Raw genomic sequence first — 23,029 nt, 5'->3', positions numbered from 1 at the left:
CTACAGGATATGTACCCAAAGAGTGGCGTACAGCAACAGTGGTCCCTCAACGGATCCTGGAAACTATCGCCCCATAAGCCTGACTAGCTTGGTCTGCAAAGCTATGGAAAGGATCATCATGGACCTCATAAATAAAGATATTGGGGACCTACAGACACTGGATCCTACCCAGTTCAGCTTTAACGGCAGATCCTGCCTCTTAAACCTGGTCGATTTCTTTGAAACAGTCACCAAGGCCATTGACTAGGGGAAGGTGGTCCACACAGCCTACCTGGACATTGCAAAAGCCTTCGATACAATACCCCACTCGGGCATTATAGATAAGCTCACCAGCTTAAATATAAACCCCTATGTCACTAGATGGGTTGCAAACTGGCTCAAGGACAGAACCCACATGGTTAGAATTGCTGGAGCCATGTCAGACTCCAAACCAGTTACAAGTGGCATCCCACAAGGCTCAGTCCTGGGACCTCTCTTGTTCGGTATATATTTCCCGGAGGTACAGGCCAACACGGAAGGACTGTGGCTGACCAAGTTCGCAAACTGGGCACCATAATCGACTCTCCAGCCGACACAAACATCCTCCAAAAGGGCCTCATAGAAACAGACAACTGGTGCCAGAGCCATGGCCTCAAGCTAAACGCCAAAAAGTGTATAGTCATCCACTTTGGCAAAAACAAAGTGCCCACAAATTACCACATAGGTGGTAATCCATTAAGTACAGAAGTAGTAATTGGGGACCTGGGGACCCAAGTTGATAGCAATCTCTCATTTGACAACCACGTGGCTAAAGTGGTTAGAAAAACATTTTATATAGCCCACCCAATCATGAAGGGATTCACATCTAGTTCGGGGAGGTCATCGTGCCTCTTTACTCATCCCTCATCAGGCCCATAATTGAGTACAATGCCCCTTTTGGGATGTACCTTACCAGACACCTGCAGCAACTGGAAAGACCCCAAAAGTACCTCACCAAGAGGATCAAAGGGCTCAAACAGATGCCATATGCTGCCCGGTTAAAGAAACTCCAGCTCTACTCAGTGGCATACCGCCTGCTCAGAGGCGATCTGTGCCTGACGTATAAAGCCATGTCCAACCTGGAATTAATGGACATGCTGCACCTCAGAAAATCCAAATCCCATCGAGCTACGCGCTCGGGAGACTTGAACCTCAGCACTGAAATAAATAGGACATGCTGGAGGGACAGATTCATAACCCAGAGGCTCACTTCACTCTGGAATAAAATCCCAGTCCAGGTTAGGCAGAGTCCCTCATTGACTCTCTTCAAGAGGAATCTTGATGAGTGGATGGGAGATCGTAGGTTTACCCCGGGTATCACTTCTGTGTTCCTGTTAGACAGAGGCACAGTATACTAACCTCGAAAAAGGGCATAGCAAAATTAATTTAAAATGGGTGGCAAAAGCCAAACACCCTCTGGCTAGGCTTATAAATGCCCTAGGGCAGATAGCCTAGTATGAACCTATGAACCTGTAAGTGTCTTAGTGTGTGGTAGAGGCTCTTATGTTATGTACTTTGCACATTAAATGTTTACTATCAATTGCATGTTAAAGCAAGAACCCTCCAAGTTTAGTCTTGGTTGTCATCACCCTGGAGATGCACTTATATGTGTTAAGTACACATGTACATCACTTAGTTTCCATCATAATCAGAATGTCATAGAGCTAACAAACCCACCTCATGTGTTAGCAATTTTACTAAAAAAAAAAGTTTTTTTTTTTTTTTTTTTTTTTTTGCATGTGCATCTGTAAATGTAACTAACTACAGATGTGGCACAAATCTAAATATTTGCATTAACTGGAAAAACTGATTATATCCAATATATTAAATGTCATGCCGCCCTCCTTGAACTTTGTGATGCATTAGGTAATGTAACATGATTTGCAGGTATTCATTTTCATATGTTATGTATTTCAGTATCATGTCTTTGTACAGGCACCTTATCCCGGAGTGACATAAGTTTATTCCTCACAATAAACTACCACTGTTATTCCAGGAAGAATAGCTGGTAAAGGTATTAAAAAAACCCTCCTCTTGTTAGGTCCCATATAAACGTTTGCCACTTATATTCAACATAATCTGCTTCCTTCTAATTTTAGAAAGTTTTTTAAACTGTTCCTTGTTTATCAGCTGCATGATTCTTTTACTTAAAATAGTGTAGCTATTCAGTCATTATTAAATGTTTAAATTTTCTTAGCCTCCTTCAATTATGAAACTTTCCCTCTACAACTGTAATCCTTATGTCCTGGGCATTGTTCTCATAAAGAAATTCCCTGGGAAATATCCTGGAAAACCCATCCATTCATAGCATCAGCCTCGCTAAGAAAAAACTTCTTTCACCACCAGTTCCCTTTAAAACTCTGATCACTGAAGTGTTTTCTGTATGATGCCATATTACATCATACATAATGAGGGTTAGCTAGAATGTATGAACAGTCCAGAAAAAAGCTGCTAGGTAAGTCCTTTCAGCCTTCTACCAGTCATCATAAAGAGGAGCACTTCCTCCTCCTTCACTTATTTCAGTGGGTTTTCCACATGGGTTTTCCCTGTTGGAATGACCAAGCTAGTTTATTCTGTTAGTGTCTCTTGAGATGGTTTTGTTTAGTCATCAGTGACTTTTTTTTAATTTGTGAGTGTGTTCCCCCTTAGAAAAAGACTTTTAACAATGTGTGGAATGTCAATCTGTATTTAATTTCTGTATTTTATACACCTTGTTTCAGCAATTTGCAATATTTGTTTTAATGTTTGTTCTGAAAAATTGTCAGAGGACCGTTCATCCTTTCACTTTCACTACTTTTCTGTCTGCCAAATTTGCCGTTGGAGTTGCTCCTTTTCACATAATGTTATAAACTTTACCAGTATTCTTGGCTTAAGATATTTTTTTCATCCACAAGCTGATGCAGCTGCCAAACTCTGTGTGTAACAGCAGCTTTGTAAAACCAGTCCAATGTATATCATCTTTAAGTAGAACCCAAGCAGTTTGTCCTTCCTTCCCTTGAGGCACTCTTGGTTCTTTTGTTTAGTTTTATCTTCTAAAACAGAAATTTGTTTCAGTTTCAGCTTGACTGCGGGTGTCATCTGCCTTCTGTTAATTCATTTGCTTGTTAAGCATGGTTTCACATTGTGGTCATGCAAAACAATCAGTCATCTTCCAAGCAACTGGCATATCCAAGCATTCCTGATAAATGTTTCAGGTGATGTACCATTCCTTCCACTGTTGTAACATATTAAGTCTTTACAGTCTCAGTTCATCAGTGGCTACAAGTTGGAACACTATTTTCTGATCTGTCTGTCTGCTTGTTTCCTGTTCCATCAAGATGGACCCAACAATTTGCCATCTAGTTTGTGTTGAATAAACTAATAAACACATAGTGACAAGACCTGCAGACACATCAAGGGACATTGTGAGACTTCTGCCCATCTTGGAGCTTTCCTTAATGCTCACAGGGTAGGCGTATGTAGAGGCATTGTCCCCTCTGACTTGCACCTTCCTGTTGAAAGCCCTTCATTAATAGTCTTCCATTATTTGGCTGAGTGCATCACTGACATGGATCAGATGCAGATGATGCCTCATTCCTTGCAAGTGTCAAATTGTTTTGCACATACATACACAAGTCTCTCTCTTTTTTTTTTTTTGCCACTGCAGATGCAAGTGTACTAGTTCCCTTGCCCTGTATATTCCCAAGGCAAGTGATGGCTGTGAGGGATGTCATATAGGCAGCCTTTGAAGTGAATTATCCTCATTGGCATCCTGGGAATTAGTGCATACTTGGTGTCGCTTAATCCTACTCTTATTCAGGGTGAAGTGATCCTTGACACTGCCAGACTAACTGTGCTGTCCCTGTTAGTGCCCATTTTCATGCACCGTCAGTCAGGGTACCACATTTGTGGCTTGGTGGGCTTAAATACCTGTGCCTAGTCCAGCCATTGCATCACCATCTCTCCTTCAAGGGAGTGTGGTATTAAATGGTCCCCTTACCCCCCAGGGATTACCGTTCCCATCCTTCCCACACCAGTTCCAGTAGATGCCTGTGCTGTTAATTGTACTTGGGTTATATAGGCCATAGACAGGAAGTACATCCCTCGAAGTACAACTTTTGTGACTGGCACTAATGGGGTTTTTGTTTAAAAAAGAAATGTTAATATTGCAGTGTGTGAATGTAACCTCTCAAGCAGTGATTTTCTTAAATCCAAAATTCTATTTAGTTGTATTTTTTTTTTTTTTTTTTTATTTGCCAAGTGGCTAGATTTGCTGGCCACAGGACAGTTTTATGCACAACCCCTGCTCAGAGCAATAAAAACAATTATGCAGTCAATGGTTGTTAGCACAATACCAATTTTGCACTCGAGTGGTTGTTAGAACCTTATGACAGAGAGAATGAAGTTAGAAGAATTATAAAAATAAAAATACAGAACAGTCGATTTATACATTTCATTAAACTTAGTCACATACTAATCATTATGAGGGGAAAAACTGTTATGAATTTTTGCCCTCATACCTTTAGATGCCTCTTCCATGTCATCCTGATACTGCACATCAAGTGGAGGAGTGTAAGAATCCCACTGCAAATTCACATACATTGTCCCTAAAAACTTCTTTGAGAAAGGACTAGACTTTGGCTCCAGCGTATAATACTCTTACCAAAGCAGATTTCATGAGCAATTTAGGGAAAGACTACATACTCCAGCAATCCTGGCCTTTAGGAGACACTGAACTGTCAGACCCAGATTCTGAGTATCAGGAGTATGTCATCAAGCAACTTTTGGAAAGTTGTGGGGAGGTGCAGGATAGAACCCTAAAGGTATTTCTTATCTCCCGAGTCCAGACTAGTATACAGCTTGGCAAGCATGTCTTGAAGTGTATATAGAGACAGAATTCTAGGGTATCCAGGTGTAGCATCTATGACTGCTGCTACTGGGTTGGTCATCAAGAGAAAGTCTTTGCTGAGGACTCAGTCCTTCCCTGAAGAAGTTTAAATACAACTCCTTTAGTGTTTTTTGAATAAGAATTTGCTGTTTGAATGCCCATCTTGTAATGTACTCCAAAAAAAAAAATGGAAAGCGAGCATGAAAAATAATGGAGTCCGTTAATCATATTTCACCTTCCTGTTCCCAAGTTTAGTTGGTTAGCCCTCTCAGTGATCAGCTTCATTGCTGGCAGCAGAGGAAAGGTAACATCTCCCATCTGTTTGAGAGGTACAAGAATGTATCCTTGACTAGCATCTACTCATGTGGAACACCTGTGTGGTCTTGCTTAACTGACAACAAGAGGATAGAGGGAGGGATGCAGCCCACTCCGTGGCAGGAACCAAGCATTCAACGTAGTGTAAGTAACACCCCCCCCCCAAAAAAAAAAAAAAAACTTTGGCTCTTGACCCCCCCACACACACACACACACACACACACTTTTGCCTTGGATAGGTGGCTGGCTGGTCTGCCTGCTTTTACCAGAATTTGTTAAACATAGCTATGGACCACTGCGTCATGCACATCTCCAGGGTGTACAGACTTCACTTTATAGCAGACCAGAGGAAACACCCTTCTCTATTCCAAACAACCACAAACACGTAATTGCCCATTTCTTAGCAGAAATGCTAGAATGAGGAACCATAGTACCTCTTCTCACTGCCTAAAAGGGGAAATTGTTTTACTCAAGATTTGCTTGTCCTAATAAAAGTTGGATCCTGAAGGCCTGTTTTAGTTGTGAGGGCTAAACAGATTTTCAGAAATTACAAAATTAAAATGTTATTGTAGGCCCTCTTGCTTCTCCTAGTCATTCAGGCTTTTTTGGTGGCATTAAACCTCAGGGATGTCTCTCTCCACACTCCTATTTTCAAAGGACACATGTTACTTGAGGTTTGTAAAGGGAGGGGTCAGCATTAGCAGTTTGCCTCTTTACTCTTTGGTGTGGTGTCTGGCTGCAGTGATAGCACACAGCAGGGCTACATAGATTATTGCATAATTTGGGCTCAGACTTTGGAGGTGATGCACTGGAGTTCAACCTAGATTACCTCAAAGACGGAGTTGCTCCCTGAGTGAGCAGAAATACAACTTGTGTTCAGCCAGAGCTGTCCCCCAGACCCTTTTTGATATCAGTGTAGTAGATCCTACCTACCACAGGAAGAGGTTGCGTACTTTGCCTCTTTTTTTTTTTCATGGCATGACAAGAAAGGCAGTGCGATGGCCTGAGTTTATGAATATTCTTAACCACATAGCATCCATCATACTGATGGGTACCCCATACCTGACTGCACATGAGGAACCTAATTTAAAGCCTAATGAATATTTGTGACCTAGCAGTCTGTGTTCCTGGGGTGTGCCATTTCATTCTTCTATGAAAGGAGAGAAATGGAGTGAAAGCTATAGGAAGTACAAAAGTACATGGGTGTGCTCCTCAGGCAGTCTGTCTCAAACTAGACCTTAACCTCAGATGCCTGATGTATACAGTGGTCTTCCTACACTGGATCGGTAGCTGCAGGGCACTTGGAGATCTAGGGAGAAGAAACTAACTGCATGTAAACATAAAGGAGAAAGAGGGCCGTTAAGCTTTCAAAGTTTCCATTGCACTCTGAAAGTCTGGGACCCATCACATACAATGTCATAGTTTTGTGTTACGTAAACTGTGGGAGAGTGTTCTTATCACATAAACTGGGAGAGTGTATTCTTATCACATCTGCAACTTAGCTGTGCAGGCTTGGGAAACCAGACCCTGGATTCCAAGCTGCTCCTATTGGCAGCTTGCATACTAGTGCAGGAGATTTCCATGGTTGCTCAGTTAAGCAAGACCACATTGGCTCCACATGAGTGGGTGCTTGACAAGAATACATTCTTGGGACCTCATAGGAGAATGGTGTACCAGAGTTTGGCCGTTTTACTTCTCCAAGCATAAGACAGTTGATGTTCTGCTGCAGAGCTCCAAACGAACACCCTTGGGCAGTGAATGCTTTCTTCCTGAAATGTATTAAGTCTGTTTCTTTATGCGTTCACTCATATATCCTTTATTACCCAGGGTTGTTCTAAAGCTAAAGGAAAAAAGGCCATAAATGTTTCTTATTGCCCATTCTGGCTAAAATAGTACCGGTTCGCTCACTTCCTTCTCATGACAAGGGAACAATATATACCATTGTTACAGTATTTGAACCTTTTGACATAGTGCAAGGTGTCTTTATTGCACTCTAAACTCTATGCAATCACACTACCAACTTAGAAGATACAGTTATTACTATCTTGGCCATCTTTATTCTGCAGATTTGTTTAAAATCATTAAGAAAGCTGGGAGGACAAGTACCAGGAAAAGCATACCTAGCTAAATGGAACAAATACTCCCTCTGGTGCCAAAAGAGTAGCAAGCACCCTACCCTAAGCAGGTGTATGTGCTAATGATCATACTGGAGGAAGACCTGTCTCAAATAAATAACTTTTGTCAAAATTATGGTCTGAAATGAAATGCCAAACAATGCATTATTGTATCCTTTGGGAAGTTATCCACCCCAGGAATTACCACATTGACATTACACGCCTAAACTTTGACCCAATTGTTAGGGATTTGAGAAATTATGTGGAAAGTGACCTAACTTGACCAACATGCATCTGTTGTAAGAAAGTCCTTCTATATTGCACAGCTTAGGATTGTATCTAGATCTAGAGATGTCATTGCCCTCCCTTTACTCGGCCCGCATTAGGACAGTCATTGAATATAATGCCCCCTTTGGCATGTGTGCGTTTCAGACACATGCAACACCTGGAGCACCCACAAAGATACCTTATTAAAAGGATACAAAGCCTAAACAAGTCCTACATGGACCAACTCAGAGGCCTGTCACTATACACTGCATCTTACAGATTGCTAAGAGGTGACCTGTGTCTGGCATACAAGGCATCCTCTGACCCATTGTTGGTGTTTTTACTGCACATCATCAAGTCAAAATGGCATCAGAAATACTCAGTCTAAAGATCTAAACCTATTCTGCAACATCAACAGAATGGATGGAAGGACAGGTATATTTCACAGAGGATACTGCTGCTATGAAGCAGACTTCCATCTACTTAAAACAAAAGTTCATTCCTGTCATTTTGAAGAGCAACTTAGATCGAAGGATGAAAAAAAAATTTCCACAGGACTGCCCCAGTACTACTAATGGACAGATTCAGCTCCTAAATGCTTTATCCCATGCATGGGTCCCCCTAAAATTATCTGTGGTATGATCCCATTTATTTTCTTTAGGGGTAATATGTAATTATTGACCTTGGGATGGGTTAGGCCAATTTGTAATCAAATGGGATAAGGTATTTCAAGTAGAAAAAGGGAAACTGTCTAGGTTTAAAATGGCCCACAAGGGCAACTAGCCTAGTGCACTTACCTATGAACTTGTGATCAATATCTCTAAGCAGGTTTCTTCTAACTTAGCTTGTGCTCTTGTAAAGGTACACCCCCCAAATCTGCCTGCCTTTAGCACCCCACCCTTCCGACCATAGAGATATTCCCCCAGTCAATTTCTAAAGGGCATCCTCCACGGGGGATCTCCCAGGAGAAAGAACCTGGTCCTGGTTTGATAATTGAATTTTGTGCCAGCAAAGCTATCCTTACGACTCTGAACTAGCTGTAACAGTATTTGTTTGTGACTTGGAAACTGCTTTCTTTATATCATTTACCTCTGCTAGTAGAGTACGCCACGGTGGTATGGCAGTAGTGTTGTTACCTCACAGCAAAAGGTTCTCCCGTTTGATTCTCGGCTGGGCTTGGGCGTGCCTTCTGTGTGGAGTCTGCATGTCCTCCCCGTGGTTGGGTAGCATTCGAAAGACATGCGTGCGTAAATGGACGTGCCTTCATTGAAGGTTGGGTGTCGAGCTGGCACCTCAGCGTTACGTAAAAATCTATTGCCAATCATTAGCAGACCGGAGTTCCGCTGTGGTGACCCCTTACCGGGAAAAGCCAAAAGACTAACAACAACAACCTCTGCTAGTAGAGTCTTTGAACTCCAAGCCTTCATATGTAGTGAGATATTTTTCTGGCTCTGGAAAGACAGGATTGCCCTGTGCACTAACTCTTTACTTATACAAAAGATTATGAGGTAACCCTGAACCAAGCTGTCCAGTTCACTGATTTCTTTCCTAGAACCTAGAGTAGGAGGGAGAAGATTTAGCATTCCGTAGACATATGCAAACACTTGAGTTACTACCTGGGTAGGGTAATGGCCATTAGTAAGTTGGACCATCTGGTTGTCTTTCCTTGGGAAGACAAAGCAGACTGTTTCAAAATGGCTGGCACATTTCATCAATGTTTGTTAACAAAATCCGTGGCAGGATTCAGCAGAAAATGTTCAGGCCGCATTTTGTAACTGGTGCAGAAGTTGCCACTGCCCTTATCAAACAGTGCCAAGGATGTTTTAGGACTATCCACCTTGTCTTCAGTTCATAAACGTTTACAAAACATTGCCAACTTGGATGCACTATGCAGACAGAGGGTTAGATTTTCATTTTCCATTTAAAGGGCTTTCTCCATTCCTCCTCTAAGCAGTAAGCTGGCCATCATTGGGAGTCTTCCCTGTAGTGAAAACATCAACAGTAACCTACACCAAGACCATATTACGACATAATTGTTGATCAGATGTGCTCAGTGGTGTACTCTGTTTTTCTCCCTCCTTCCTTCCATCCTGTCTACTGCAGTGGAACTATTACAGGCCGGGATGGGTGCCCATTTACACTTACCCCTTCAAACTCGCTTGGCTATTATTCTCCTGTCCTTGTTCAGGTTTCCTAAGGAGAGCCTGAATTCCTCATGTGAAAAACTGTCCCCCTGGAAATATCCTGTGGTTTGGGTATGACTCTGACCTGGTTGGGGGCAAAAGAGAGACAAAGAATGAATGGACAGACACTACCTATATACAGTAAACTCTCGGTTAACTGGAACTCAAGCAACCATAAAAAAGTCTAAGAAATATAGTACAGTGTAAACAATTCAGTTTTTCATGTGTTGCACTTTGCCCCCCCCCCCATCCTCCACAGAAACATACTTTACATTTTTATAGTTTGAGTTTTGTAAAGAAAGATGCAAATAAATTCCCCCTCTCCCTAACCTGGGAATAAGTCATACCAAACAAGTCAAATCACTAAAATGCCAACACTCGCTCCATACTCGCTCAGTCAGTTTGCATCAGAATACACATTCTCTCTCCGATCTCTCACACACGCACACACACACGCACGCACACACGCGCACACGCGCACACATGCACGCACACACACACACACACACACACACACACACACACACACACACACACACACACACACACACACACAGTCTCTCCAGTTTTCATACGTGCATTCGCTTACTCTTTCTCTCTCTGATTTCTCACACACACACTCCAGCTTTCATACATCTCTCTGATTTCTCTCACACAGTTGCTTCTGCTTTCATACATGCATTCACTCTCTCTCTCTCTCTATTCATTTCATTCATTTCCAGTCCACTCAGTGTGCCACTGAAAACTGTTCTTCATGCCATGCTTTCTAGGGGAAATATAAGTTTAAAAGCCTGACTGGAATAATAATTTTAATTACTATATTTCAATATTGCAATCAAATCAGTGTAGTGTTTATGGTATAGTATAGAGTACAGTATTTGTCAGGTCTATTTTTAATAGTAACTCTCAAGCAAACAAACACTCATCTGGCATCTACCTATCCCCATGGGTGCCGGTTAACTGAGTTTACTGCACAATGTATGTGAAGACATGCAGGATAAGTTGATAGCAGCCTGGGCATAAGGGAAGAGTGCTCATCTGTTAGGATGGACATTGGACTCAGCCAGCAGCAGAGATTCCTATAGTGATGACTGCAACATTAGCAGTTAGTTTTCTACACAGCTGTACTAGCCCAGACTGGTTGTAAAGTTATCCCTATACTTGTCTATTTATCTTCCACTTTCCTTTCTAGAGGATGAATCTAAGTTGTTTGGGATCTCACAATACTCTAGGTGTGCACTCTTGGCTGAGTTCTGTGCTAGCAAAGTCCACAAGTTAATGGAAATGACTTACTGTGGCGTTTGATCTGAGATGGGAGACACTAGCATTTGCCAAATGGACCCTTTCATAATGAAATGCCAGTTCCATTGCGTATTGTCATTGTACTTTTAGTGCCATCCAGATTTGTTAAACCAGGGAGATTGTTGCTTCTTATAATTCAGGTAAGTGTCCATTTTGGAAAATTTGTATCATGACCACCTGATTTTCTTAGTACATCTCCACTAAGCAATTTTAAATTTCACTCAAGAAAAGCAGCAGTGTTTGGATGTTCTTCATGTTTCACTGTTGCAGTCATTACATTTGGGTTGTCTGCTTACAGGTAGCCCTCAGTCAGCCTGATTAACAAAGTCTTGGGTCCTGCGTCAGTTGCTGTCCCTTCTTCCATGACGTCAGGTCGTCAGGGGTATAAAACATGCAGCCGATGCCATTACATCAGTCTTTCTTGCCGTGCGGTGCCCAAAGCAAAAGCAATTTGCATGTGCCGGTCGGCCGACTCCTGAAATTTTCGTTTTTGAGTTTCAGAACCGAAGTCTTCGACTAAAGCTAAGTACCCCATTGGGGAAACTTTTGCTTGCTCCTTACCGATGTCAGTAAAAGTTAATAATTGCATTACTCGTGGAAAGCAAATACCTCATAAAGATCTTCATTCGTACTGTATTCCTTGCCTAGGCCCTGACCACGATGTACCTTGCTGTCGGTTTTATGCTTTAATCAGTGCACTATCTGTGGTTGGTATATTTTCATCTCTAAATATTTCGGTTCTCTGTTTAATTATTCAGAAATGTCATCTGTTAGCCATCCGACTACTGGGATTCCGAAAAAAAAAATGCAAAGATAAAGACAGAGACAGGCCGCCGAGGTCCAAAATTGCCAACACTTCTCCGAAGCCAGTCGCCAGTTCACCGGTACTCAGGTGCTTTTGCAGCTCTTGATACCTGCTACTTCTGATTCGCAGGCCTCTACTGAGACCCATTCGGAGTCCGGTATGCCGCGAGATGCTTCAACTATGGAACCCGTGGATGTCTCTACCTTGGATGGGTCCAGAGCTGCTGTGTTAGGCACTGGCTTCTGAGGGTGTATTCAGGCCAACAGGCTTGCATATTAAATCGACGCTTCCTTCTTTACTTAGGCCTAAATCTCGATCCATGTCTAAAAACTTGACGCCCAGGCCACATGCTCAGGCCTCTAGGCCTAAAAAAAAATATAAGAATGGCTGAAGATCTAATAACTCTAATCAGGGGTAGCCAACGCCCCCTTCTAAGAGGCATAGGACTGAAGTTGATTATGAATCTTCTGATCAGGATTCTGTTTTTTTCCGACTCTTCTGATGATCTGGATTTGCCCTTACCTTCTTATGAGGATTCTGATGCAGAGGACTCTATTCCCTCTGCTTCCCCTCCTGAGGATTTTTCTTTTGGGGAAACCTTACATACTCTAAGGGAGCATTTCCACTGGGAAAGCCAGGATTTTTCTGATTCAAAAAAAAGGCTTAGAGATTTCCTTCTCCTACCTCAGCATAGGCCTTTAGCTGTTCCTCCTGTACTAGACATTGTTGATGCTTTCTCGGAATCTAGTTTGGCCCCTGATTCCCTGCCTCCTACTCCCAGAGAACCTGACCGATACTACAGGGTCCCTGAGTCCCACAAGTTCCTTTTCAAAAATCCTATTGCAGATCCAGAGACTATTTCACAGGGGCCCATGGGCATTAAGGCTTTTACTGCTAAAAACCCTACCCCTTCTGATATAGACTCCAGGGCGCTGGATAGATGGAGTAAGAAGGTTTACACTTCTGCAACCTTGGCCATTAGGGCTTTAAACTGTCAGTTTCATATGTTGAAGTATCAGCAACATGTTATTGGACTGCTTGAACAGAAAATGATGTTGATTCCTGACTCTGTGGAAAATAAAGACTTACAGGATTTAATGCATTCTGCCGAACAAGTTGGAAAACATACTTTGCAATGTGGTTTTGATTCATTAGATCTTCATTAGATTAGATTTTGATTCATTTGATTCATCCACACTTCTATAAACACTATACCCGACTCACCACTCTCTTTTAACTTCCAGCCAGTGTCCACATCCTTTATCAGATCCCTTTTGAAAAAACTGAAGCCAACCACCCTTTCAGCCGATCTTCTGCCGGCTGAATACCTGGAAATTGCTGCAGATGTCGTAGCCTACCCTATCTCAATCCTAATTAACAGAACCATAACCGAGGCCTCAATCTGAAAAATATCCTATGTTATTCCACTCCACAAAGGAGGTTCATCCACAGAACTATCCAACTATAGACCTATAGCCATACTATCACCACTTGCCAAAATTATGGAAAAGTACATGCACAACCAACTAATGCTCTATCTAACCCAAAATAAACTACTCACAGACTCTCAACATGGATTCAGACCCCATCATAGTACAACCACTGCCCTCCTCTCTTTTACTGAAAACATTAATCTTAACCGGAATAATAAAAAAATATCCTCCGCTCTCTTCCTGGACCTATCGAAAGCCTTCGATATGGTAAACCATCAGTTACTTCTATATACTTTAAAAACCCTGTATCTAGATACTCCAGCCCTTGACTGGTTTCAAGCTTACCTCACTGGGAGACAACAAGCAGAAATGTGGCAAAACAAGCTCTCCTGCCTACTACCAAATACCATAGGAGTTCCTAAAGGTTCCATATTAGGACCTCTCCTCTTTTCAGTCTTCATAAACGACATCCAAACAGTCATCCCTGAAGCCACCTGCATTCAATATGCAGATGACTCTACTATAATATGTTCCAATGCCTCTCTTGCAAATCTACTAACTACCACCCAACATAGCTTCACCAAAGTCAAAAACTGGCTTGCCAACCATCTCCTGATCTTAAATCCAAACAAAACCAAGTTGCTTCTCTTCTACCCAACTAATAGATCTCCGACTGAAAACTTCACTATAAAATCCAATAATGGGACCATCATCTCCCCAGACACCTATACAAAGCTATTAGGAGTAAACATTGACAATAAACTCAGATTTGATATACATATCAACCAAGCCATTAAGTCAGACAACAAGAAACTTGGGACCCTATATAGAATTAAAGCCTTCCTTACCCCGAATGCCAGGGCAGCCACAGCCCGTTCACACCTTCTCTCTACCCTACTATATGCCTCTCCTGTCCTCACGCACCTTAACAAATCTGATCTGGCCAAGCTCTCATCCTGCTATAATCACATTGCCAGGTTCGTTACAGGCCTACCCTACAGAACACACCACTGTACTAACCTGAAAAAGCTTGGATGGATAGAATTCCCACACCTTCTTCACCAGTCCCAACTCAGAGGCCTTCAAAATCCTTAAACAACCTGAGAATACCCCAGCACTAAAAAACTTAATGACTCCCTACTCCAATCTAAGCTGCCTTCGCTCAGCAAACAGACTCCTTGTCCAAACAACTAAATCTCTCAACCTAGGTGGTGACGCACTATTTGCCAACACCACTGGTAAAATATGGAACTCTCTCCCAAATAACATCACGCTTGCAACTTCTCTAAGTCAATTCAAAAATAGTCTAAAACTCCACTTCAAGTCACACTGGCTATGTCCTTGCTCAAACCCAGACTAGCTCTGTGCCATTAACTAAAACATAAACAACTAGCTAAGATGATAAGTACTGTGTATACTGTGATAAAGAAATATGTATCCTGTCTAACTCTGTCATTATACTGCCTACCGTCCTTGCTAATATGTTATTAATGTTACATTTGTAGTAATCTCAGAAATAGTAATGGCAGTCTTGTACTTGTATGTAAATAGCCTATGTTTTTGTTAAGTTCTTTCAGCTCATTTACTGTACCTAATTATCAGTGTAACTCTGTTGGAGCTTTTCTCCCCGGGCCTCCGCTGAAAAAGGACATGTATCCAGTCGGACCATCCCGGTTAACAAATGTAAAATAAATAATAATAAATAATAAATAATTAGAGGCCTCTTGCAGGGATGCTGTTACTGGGTCTGTGCTCAGAAGGCATGCTTGGCTTAAGGAGCTATCTTTGCCTGATCATGTTAAAGCTAAACTGTTAGATGCTCCTTTAAATCAGGACCGCCTGTTTGGCAACAAGGCTGAAGAAGCTCTTAAAAAGATAGATCAAGCTAAATATATGCAAACTGTTAAAGATTTTTTACAAGTTCAGCCTCCTAGATTTAGTCGACACTGGCCCTCTAAGAATTGGTCCTTTCCAGCCCCTTCCAGGTCTTCTCAAGCCAAACCCAGACACAGCAAAAACCCCAGGTTTTAGTCTCAGGGGACTCTCAGAACTAAGCAGTGGGGGCCTCCACTTCCAAGTCTGAAAATAATAAGACTCCCCCGTATGGTAAACTGTCTCAATGACTTCCTTTTAACATTTCCAAGCATTTATCAACTGACTGCCCCTTTGGGGGGGAAGATTGCTCTTCATGCCAAGAATTGGGAACTCATTACCCAGGACAAATGGGTTTTAAATACAGTGTCCTAGGGATACAGATTTCACTTCTGCACGTTGCCAATACCAAGTGGGTGGCCGGACCTACCCCCCAATCAGTGGGCAGAGGCCCAAAAACAAGTACTTTCTCTCTTAAGCATGGGGGCTATTCAGTTGGTACTAGAAGAGGAAAAGGGACAAGGTTTCTACTCGACTTTTCCTGGTACCCAGAAAAGACAATTCATGGCATCCTATCCTGGGCCTGTCTACTCTAAACACCTTTTTGGAGATTCCAAAATTCAAGATGCTGACTCTTCACCAATTACTTCCTATGCTAGGCAAATATGCCTGGTTGACAACACTAGATTTAAAAGAAGTATACCTGCACATCCCAATCAAGGAATCTTGCAGAAGATACCAACACTTCAAAGCAGGCTACACGTACTATCAGTTCTCTGCACTGCCCTTTGGTTTATCTACTGCGCCCAGGGTATTCACAAAGTGCCTAGCTCCAGTTATTGCATTTTGCAGGCAAAGAAATATTCAAATATACCCATACCGGGACGATTGTCTAATTCAGGCAGAAAGCCAGGACATACTTTTGAATCATCTGGCCTTTGTGCAAAGGGTTCTAACTTGACTGGGGTACACCATAAACGAAAAGAAATCACATCTGGTACCCTGTCAACAAATTATATTCCTGGGAGCAAGCTTGAATACACCTTCCCAGATGGCTTACCTCACACCAGAAAAGTAAATTCATTTGACAACCTACTTCAAACAAGTGGCCACAAAAACCCTGCTATCTGCAAGACAAATACTGCAAGCCTTGGGTTCAATGGCTTCCTGCATTCTTCTAATTCCATATGCAAGACTGCATATGAGGAAACTACAGTGGTATCTAAAAAGCCTATGGTGTCAACATTCTCTAGACCTAGAGACAATGATTCCTATCATGTCCTGCCTACGCCTAGAGTTCCTTTGGTAGGCAGAGGCCTGACAGCAAAACAAGGGACTACCTTTCACACCACCCCCTGCCGCCCAAACCCTAACAGATTTATCAGACTATGCATGGGGGGGGGCTCACCTGGCAGGGAAGTGCATTCAGGGCAAATGGAACCCAAGTCAAATGCACCTGCATATCAATCAAAAAGAAATGTTAGCTGTACATAATGCTCTGACAGCCTTCAAGGACCACATTCTTTCAGGATAACCAATGGTAAAGACGGACAACACCACTGTTATGTGGTACATAAACAAGTAGGGGGGTACACATTCTTACCTCCTCTGCAGACTAGCCATGGCATTGTGGAACACAGCCTTGAGCTACCAAGTGCACCTACAAGCTCAGTTCCTGCCAGGAAAATTAAATACACTGGCAAACGGACTAAGCAGAAACCTCATGGACCCACATGAGTGGAAACTGGAAACAAGGATTTTCAACATGTTGGCAAGCAAATGAGGGAGCCCAGATATAGACCTGTTTGCCTCTCTCCAGTACTACCAATTGGACAAATTTTGCACAAGGACTCCACACAAGCAAGCCTGGAAAGTGGATGCTCTGTCATTCAGCTGGAAAAACCTGCCAGTCTATGCCTTCCCTTCTCTGCCTCTGCTCTCAAAGTACTACTAAAAATCAAACCGGACAAACCAAGGATGATTTTGATTGCTCCAGACTGGCTGCGCCAACACTAGTACCCCCTCCTGCACAGTGTCACGGTTATCTCCATGGCACCTGCCTCAGACTCCTTCCCTGCCATCTCAGCAGGAGAACCAGATTCTGCACCGTCTGCTTCCAACACTGAACCTTGCAGCCTGGCGAATTACTTAATCTCTCCTTTACCATCCCTCAGCAAACCTGTGATGGATATCATTTTAGAGGCAAGGAGGCCTAGTACTAGAAAATCTTATGCTGAAAAATGGAAAAGATTCTGTGCCTGGAACCAGTCTCAAGGCATGTGCACAGCAGCACCCAATTTACCTCAGATTTTACAATACTTAATTGAGATGCTTCACAAGGGCCTGTCTTTTTCCTCCATTAAAATCCACGTCTCCGCCATTTCAGCTCATTATAACACAGAACCTTCCCCCTTCTCTCGTCCACTGCTCAAGCAGTTCCTTAGAGGGGCCAAAAATTCGAGACCACCCAGGAGAGCTCCAACCCCTACCTGGGACATTAACTTGTCTTGGAGAAACTCACTCTACCTATTTTTGAGCCTGCTGCTACTGCAGACCTAAAATTTCTTTTAGCAATCACTTCAGCTAGAAGGGTATCTGAATTACAGGCCCTTATGGCAGTGGAGCCTTTCATCATCTTTCATGCGGACAGGGTGTCCCTCATAACCAATCTATCCTTCATGCCCAAGGTGGTATCCAGTGTGGCTCTTAATCAGTCCATTCATTTGCCAACCTTTTTTTCCCAATCCACAGAATAAAGGGGAATGGATACTGCGTTCCTTAGATGTGCACAGACAACTTGGATTCTACTTTGGCACGACTAAACCTCAAAGGAAATCTGAACAAGTGCTGGTGACATTTGCTGCAGGGGCAGAGAGGGAGGCTATTTCAAAGAAAACCATTTCTAAATGGATAAGCCATTGCATTCATTTCTGCTATAAGCGCCATGGAAAACCTATTCATCAGGGGATCAGACCTCACTCCACCAGGGCTGCATCCTACCTCTACATCATTTCTCAGAAGCATCCCTACCAAGGGGCATCCTAGAAGCTGGAGTTCTGTACGTACTTTCACCAGGCATTATCATTTGCCAATTTTCTCTAAATCCAGAGCTGGCTTTGCAACTGCAGTCTTGCAGGGCCTTATAGATGGCCCTAATGCTATCTAAATTCCTCCTCCCAACCATAGCTTTGGGAATCTACCCAAGTGAATGACTGCAACAGTGAAACGCGAAGAACATAGTACAGTTGTGTACACTTACCATAAATGTAGATGTTCGAGTGTATTCACTGTTGCAGTCCTGGTTACCCTCCCTCCATCTCCCTAACTTCTTTTGGCTGTACCTCTACTTTCCTTTACTATGCTTAAAAGCCTTTTTGGTGTATTTGCTTTTTTGTTGGAGGTATATCTTTGTGCTTTTATGTTTAATTGCTTCCCATTAGGGGGGCACCAGACATCTGGGGCAAGAAAAACTGATGTAATGGCATTGGCTGCTTGTTTTATACCCCTAACGACCTGATGTCAAGGAAGAAGGGACAGCAACTGACGTAGGACCCAAGACTTTGTTAATCTGGCTGACTGAGGGCTACCTGCAAGCAGATAACCCAAATGTAATGACTGCAACATTGAATACACTCGAACATCTACATTTATGTAAGTGTACACAGCTGTACTTTTTCTGAATTCCTTCATTGGACCATCATGTATCTCATCTTCTTTTTCAGATGTTCTAGATGATTCAGTTTCTTCTTAGCTGTTGCCCACTGGCAATTACCCCTCAAATTGAGATGAGATTTGTTCATGTACATTATTCTGTGGTGTTTGAGAAGACAGTGGGTGGTGCTTGCTCTACACCTTCTTCCCTTTGAAGTGCATAACCACTTCATTTGTTTTAGATCTAGTGTCCTCTCTAGGCAGTTTAGTATATGTTGTCATATCCTAGTTTAGTAATTTACCTTTACTTAGGCTTATCCATGTTCCATGAGGTTCCAGATAAGGCACTGTGTTGCATTACAACTAGTCAGCATTTATGTGGTAAACAGTAAAGCTTACCACCTTGAGTAGCTATCAAAAATCATTAAATCATTTTGGGAAGATTGGGCTTTGCTCTCCACACCACTAACCTAGGGTTGTAACCCCTGCACCCCTGTTTCTTACATGTACTACCTTTTTTAGGTTTCTGTACTTTTGCGGAATGTGAATTATCCAAGCTACTGCAGTAGTAGAATTACTATGTATCCAATGGACTCAAACACTAATATTTCACATTTAACGTTAAGTACCTGTGTGCCAGTTCTGTTTGTTTGCTTTGACACAGGTTTAGCACACTGAGCAGTGGTGGGAGTTTGACCATTTAGTGGTCTAAGAATTACTGTAGGGATGCTTTGAGGAAGAAAGCCCATGTGCTATCAAGTGCAAAGGGCCATCACAAATATCAATTAGTATAGCTGTCACTTTCTTGTCTATTTTCTGTGGGGGTGTCTGAATTCCTTCTAAGATTCTGCAGGGCTCCATTTGAGGCCATTGTTCACTTTGTTTACACTACCTCTTGGATGTCATCTGAAGGATGATAACAAGGAGTCATGGTTAAATAGATAATAGCCAGATTTATCTCCCTTTCTCTTTGATGCTAGTGACAACGTTAAATTAATTAGATGAGAGAGTTCTTTATTGATATGGATGATTTAAGAATCATTTAAAACTCTGTCCTGTCATGATTTTGAGGCGTTTGTTATGTATGTGACCCTGAGACCCCCCCCCCCCCTATATTTCCAAACCTTCATCCTATGATCATTTATTGGAGGTAGCAGTGTGGAGATATTGAAGCGTGTTAATTTTTGTGGGGATTTTTAATCAGTTGTCACTTCTAAATCAAAAGTTGGTGGTAGTTATACTGTGTATTTATTTGAGTATCACCCAGATTAGCTGCTAACTCATTGAGAATAGGATTTTTTCATGAGTAGTTCATACACTGGATTCAATTGTATTAAATGACCTAGACATTCTTAAACAAGTATAACTGACAGTGCGCTAGAATTACTGTAGGGATGCTCTGAGGAAGGAGAGCCTAGGTGCTATCAAGTGCAAAGGGCCATCTCAAAAATCACTTTGTGTAGTTGTCACTTGTCTATTTTCTATTGGGGTGTCTGAATTCCTCCTAAGATTCTGCAGTGCCATCAGTAGTTTTTTTTTTTTTTATGTAACCATTTCCAGTTTCGCAGAGTGAGGATAATGTATCTTGGTATTCATTTAGACTAAATGTTTTTGGAGTTGGATGCAATTTAACATTTAGTTTAGGTGCACATTTAGCCCCATTCTGTGAAACACTGGATGTTTAAAAAATGACTCCTGAATCTTGGGTTTGAATGTCTCTTTTTGATAGAGAACTTGGCAGTCAAGCTGTTGATGGGTATTCTAGTCTGTCACATTGCAACCTGATCTTTTGGGCTCTTCAAGGGCTTTTAGTACCTGCAGATACAAAGCACACAGTCTTGTACTAGTTTGTTTAGCCTGATATGTCATGTGGATTTCACCTGCATTGAAAGAGGTGCTTTCTCCTTTGGCCAGCTTGGTCTGTGCCCATGATTCTCAGGTTGTAGCTGGACAGGTTGGGCATTCACTCTTTTTTTGCATCAGGTCTAGTTCCACTGTGAAATAAGTGTCAGCATTTTAGTCTCATAAGGTCCTTCTTGTTTGGTCATGCTCATTTCGGTTTTAGTGACTGATATTGCCAGGTTTTTATTGCAAGTTTTATTGTGGTTGTCATGTGGGGGAGTCTCTTACATTTCTGTTGTGGTGGTTGTAGTAAATTAATTGATTTCACTGTGATTAGTTCTGCATAGATGAATGCTGCTTGTGTAGAGAAAACTGTGAAGATTTGTTAAATTATTTATGAAATTTCCATTTACTGACTGGGATAGTCCCATCAGGGCCAAAGCCCCTTTTCAGCAAAGGCCTAGGGGGAAAATGCTCTATTAGTTTTGTTGCATGTTATGGTTTACATGAACAATAATGTTAGTCAGTGAAGTACGAAGTCATAATAAAATGTAGACTTGGTACTAGTAAAGGACAACTCCAAATACATTTTTAATAGGGACATGTTACCAAAAATATAAGAATTGCAGCATGCATTCTTATACGTTTATTAATGTGCTGTATGAACATTGGCTGTAGGTGATAGCCACTGTTAAATTGACATCCCAACCTCACGTGCAAACATGAGAAAAATGTGGTTGATGGGTGGATGGTGTGTTTAACAGAATGCTGTATTGTTTATATAAACCTTTTCATATTAAGGGGAACACACAACATAGAAGTATGGTATAGATATTTTTGTCTACATTATTTACAGATATTAAAATGCAAGCTGCACCAAGTTAAATGTTCATTTTAGTTGATTGAGTATATTTGTCTATCTTATGTTGGCTTGTCCCTTTGGAGACTAAATATTCTAATTATTTTCATATGTAGCACTGGTGCAGTTCCACAAAGTTGAGATAGAAGTGTGAATGTTTAGATGCCTGCCTAGACTGTAACCTTATAGACTTTAACCTTATATTGGAGTGTGTGGTGTCCCGTATTTCCATATGGTAGCTACAGATGGTCCTCATGGTAAGTGCTGGCTTTTTCCCTCTATCTTGTTTTGATTTATGGATCTGAATTGTCTCATTGAATTATATAATTTGACAATGTTTTACAGGGCATTGGTTTGTTTTTTGAATGATATATATATTTTGAGTTGATAAAAATTTAGCAGTATTTTGCATTTCTAGCCATTTATTTATTTGCTGACTTGGGAAGTAATCTTGTTTGGTAGATGAGCTAAGGATTTGGCAACTCTAGGTGATCTCAGTATTTGGTTGTGTTTTGTGTATTGGTGAAGATGGGAAAAAGCATACATCAGAGTTGGGAGTAGAAAGTGTGAGCTCTAGTAGATGAGGAGGATGATAGTCTTGATTTATGTAACACAACAGACAAGTTCTGGAATGGTACTACACAGTGAATGTTTTATATCTATCTGTCAGTATTACCAAGTTATATTTGAAGGTTGTGACATAATTCATAGGTGTCTGAAGGTTGTGCACTGTATGTGCAGAAAAAGTCTGGGTTGGCTTTGTTTTTTTGAAGTGACTGTATTAACTTTGCATATTAAAGGGCTTTGGAGCTTACAGTTAACATCTGTGATGGGTTTTGGACTCTGTTATACTTTATGGATTTGATGCATTAGATGGTTCCTCAATGATTTTCTTTTTCATTCTTTGCTTTGTTCATCCGTATCACTTTTGAAAAGTGAAAACCTTAAGCGTATCTGTGTCCAGCTAACCTGCATATTAAATGCACAGATTAAAATGAAATGCCCAGGTCCATGATAAGCTTGCTCTGTCCTAAGCTCTTTCCTTGAGCGCCACAGCCTATCCACAGAATCCTAAGGCTTGCGTGACAAAATTGATCATTGTGTCTATAAAGGCATCTTGGAAACTGATCCTGCAGTCAGTCTTGGCACAGCAGCAATATTATTGCATTGATCATATTGTAAAATGGTAGAAGGAACTTAATGGAAGAATTGGGTGGTGTTCCTGTTTCAGTTGATGTCTGAATATTAGAAATGTTTGAATTAATGCCACATTGCTGGTTTGAAGAAAAGGAGGGCAAGATAGTAAAATCCTGAACTGAGAAAATGAATACCCTATGTAACGGTGAATTTCCGCACCAGCTTTTCTGTCCTTTGTTGTTTATAATGGTTCCAGAAAAAGTATGCTAATAACTTTTAGTTCAGACATATCAGGTGGGTTAGCAAAGAGAATTAAAGCTATGAACTGTTTAATGAGCTACTTCTGTAGTTTAGGATTTGATTC

At 41.6% G+C, this 23,029-nt stretch overlaps 1 protein-coding gene across 1 annotated transcript in view; it reads left to right on the top strand.

Moving 5' to 3' along the window:
* The window catches only part of NCOR1 (nuclear receptor corepressor 1), a 4,682,182-nt gene that overhangs the window by 2,521,039 nt on the left and 2,138,114 nt on the right, over positions 1 to 23,029 (top strand). The gene's annotated exons all lie outside the window — the stretch shown is intronic.

Source organism: Protopterus annectens, chromosome 13.part0 (assembly GCF_019279795.1).
Source record: "Protopterus annectens isolate FY-2018-M chromosome 13.part0, PAN1.0, whole genome shotgun sequence".
In the NCBI taxonomy this organism is placed as follows: Eukaryota; Metazoa; Chordata; order Ceratodontiformes; family Protopteridae; genus Protopterus; species Protopterus annectens.
Note: the sequence above shows the minus strand (reverse complement) of the source record. Positions and strands in the feature narration are given on the sequence as shown.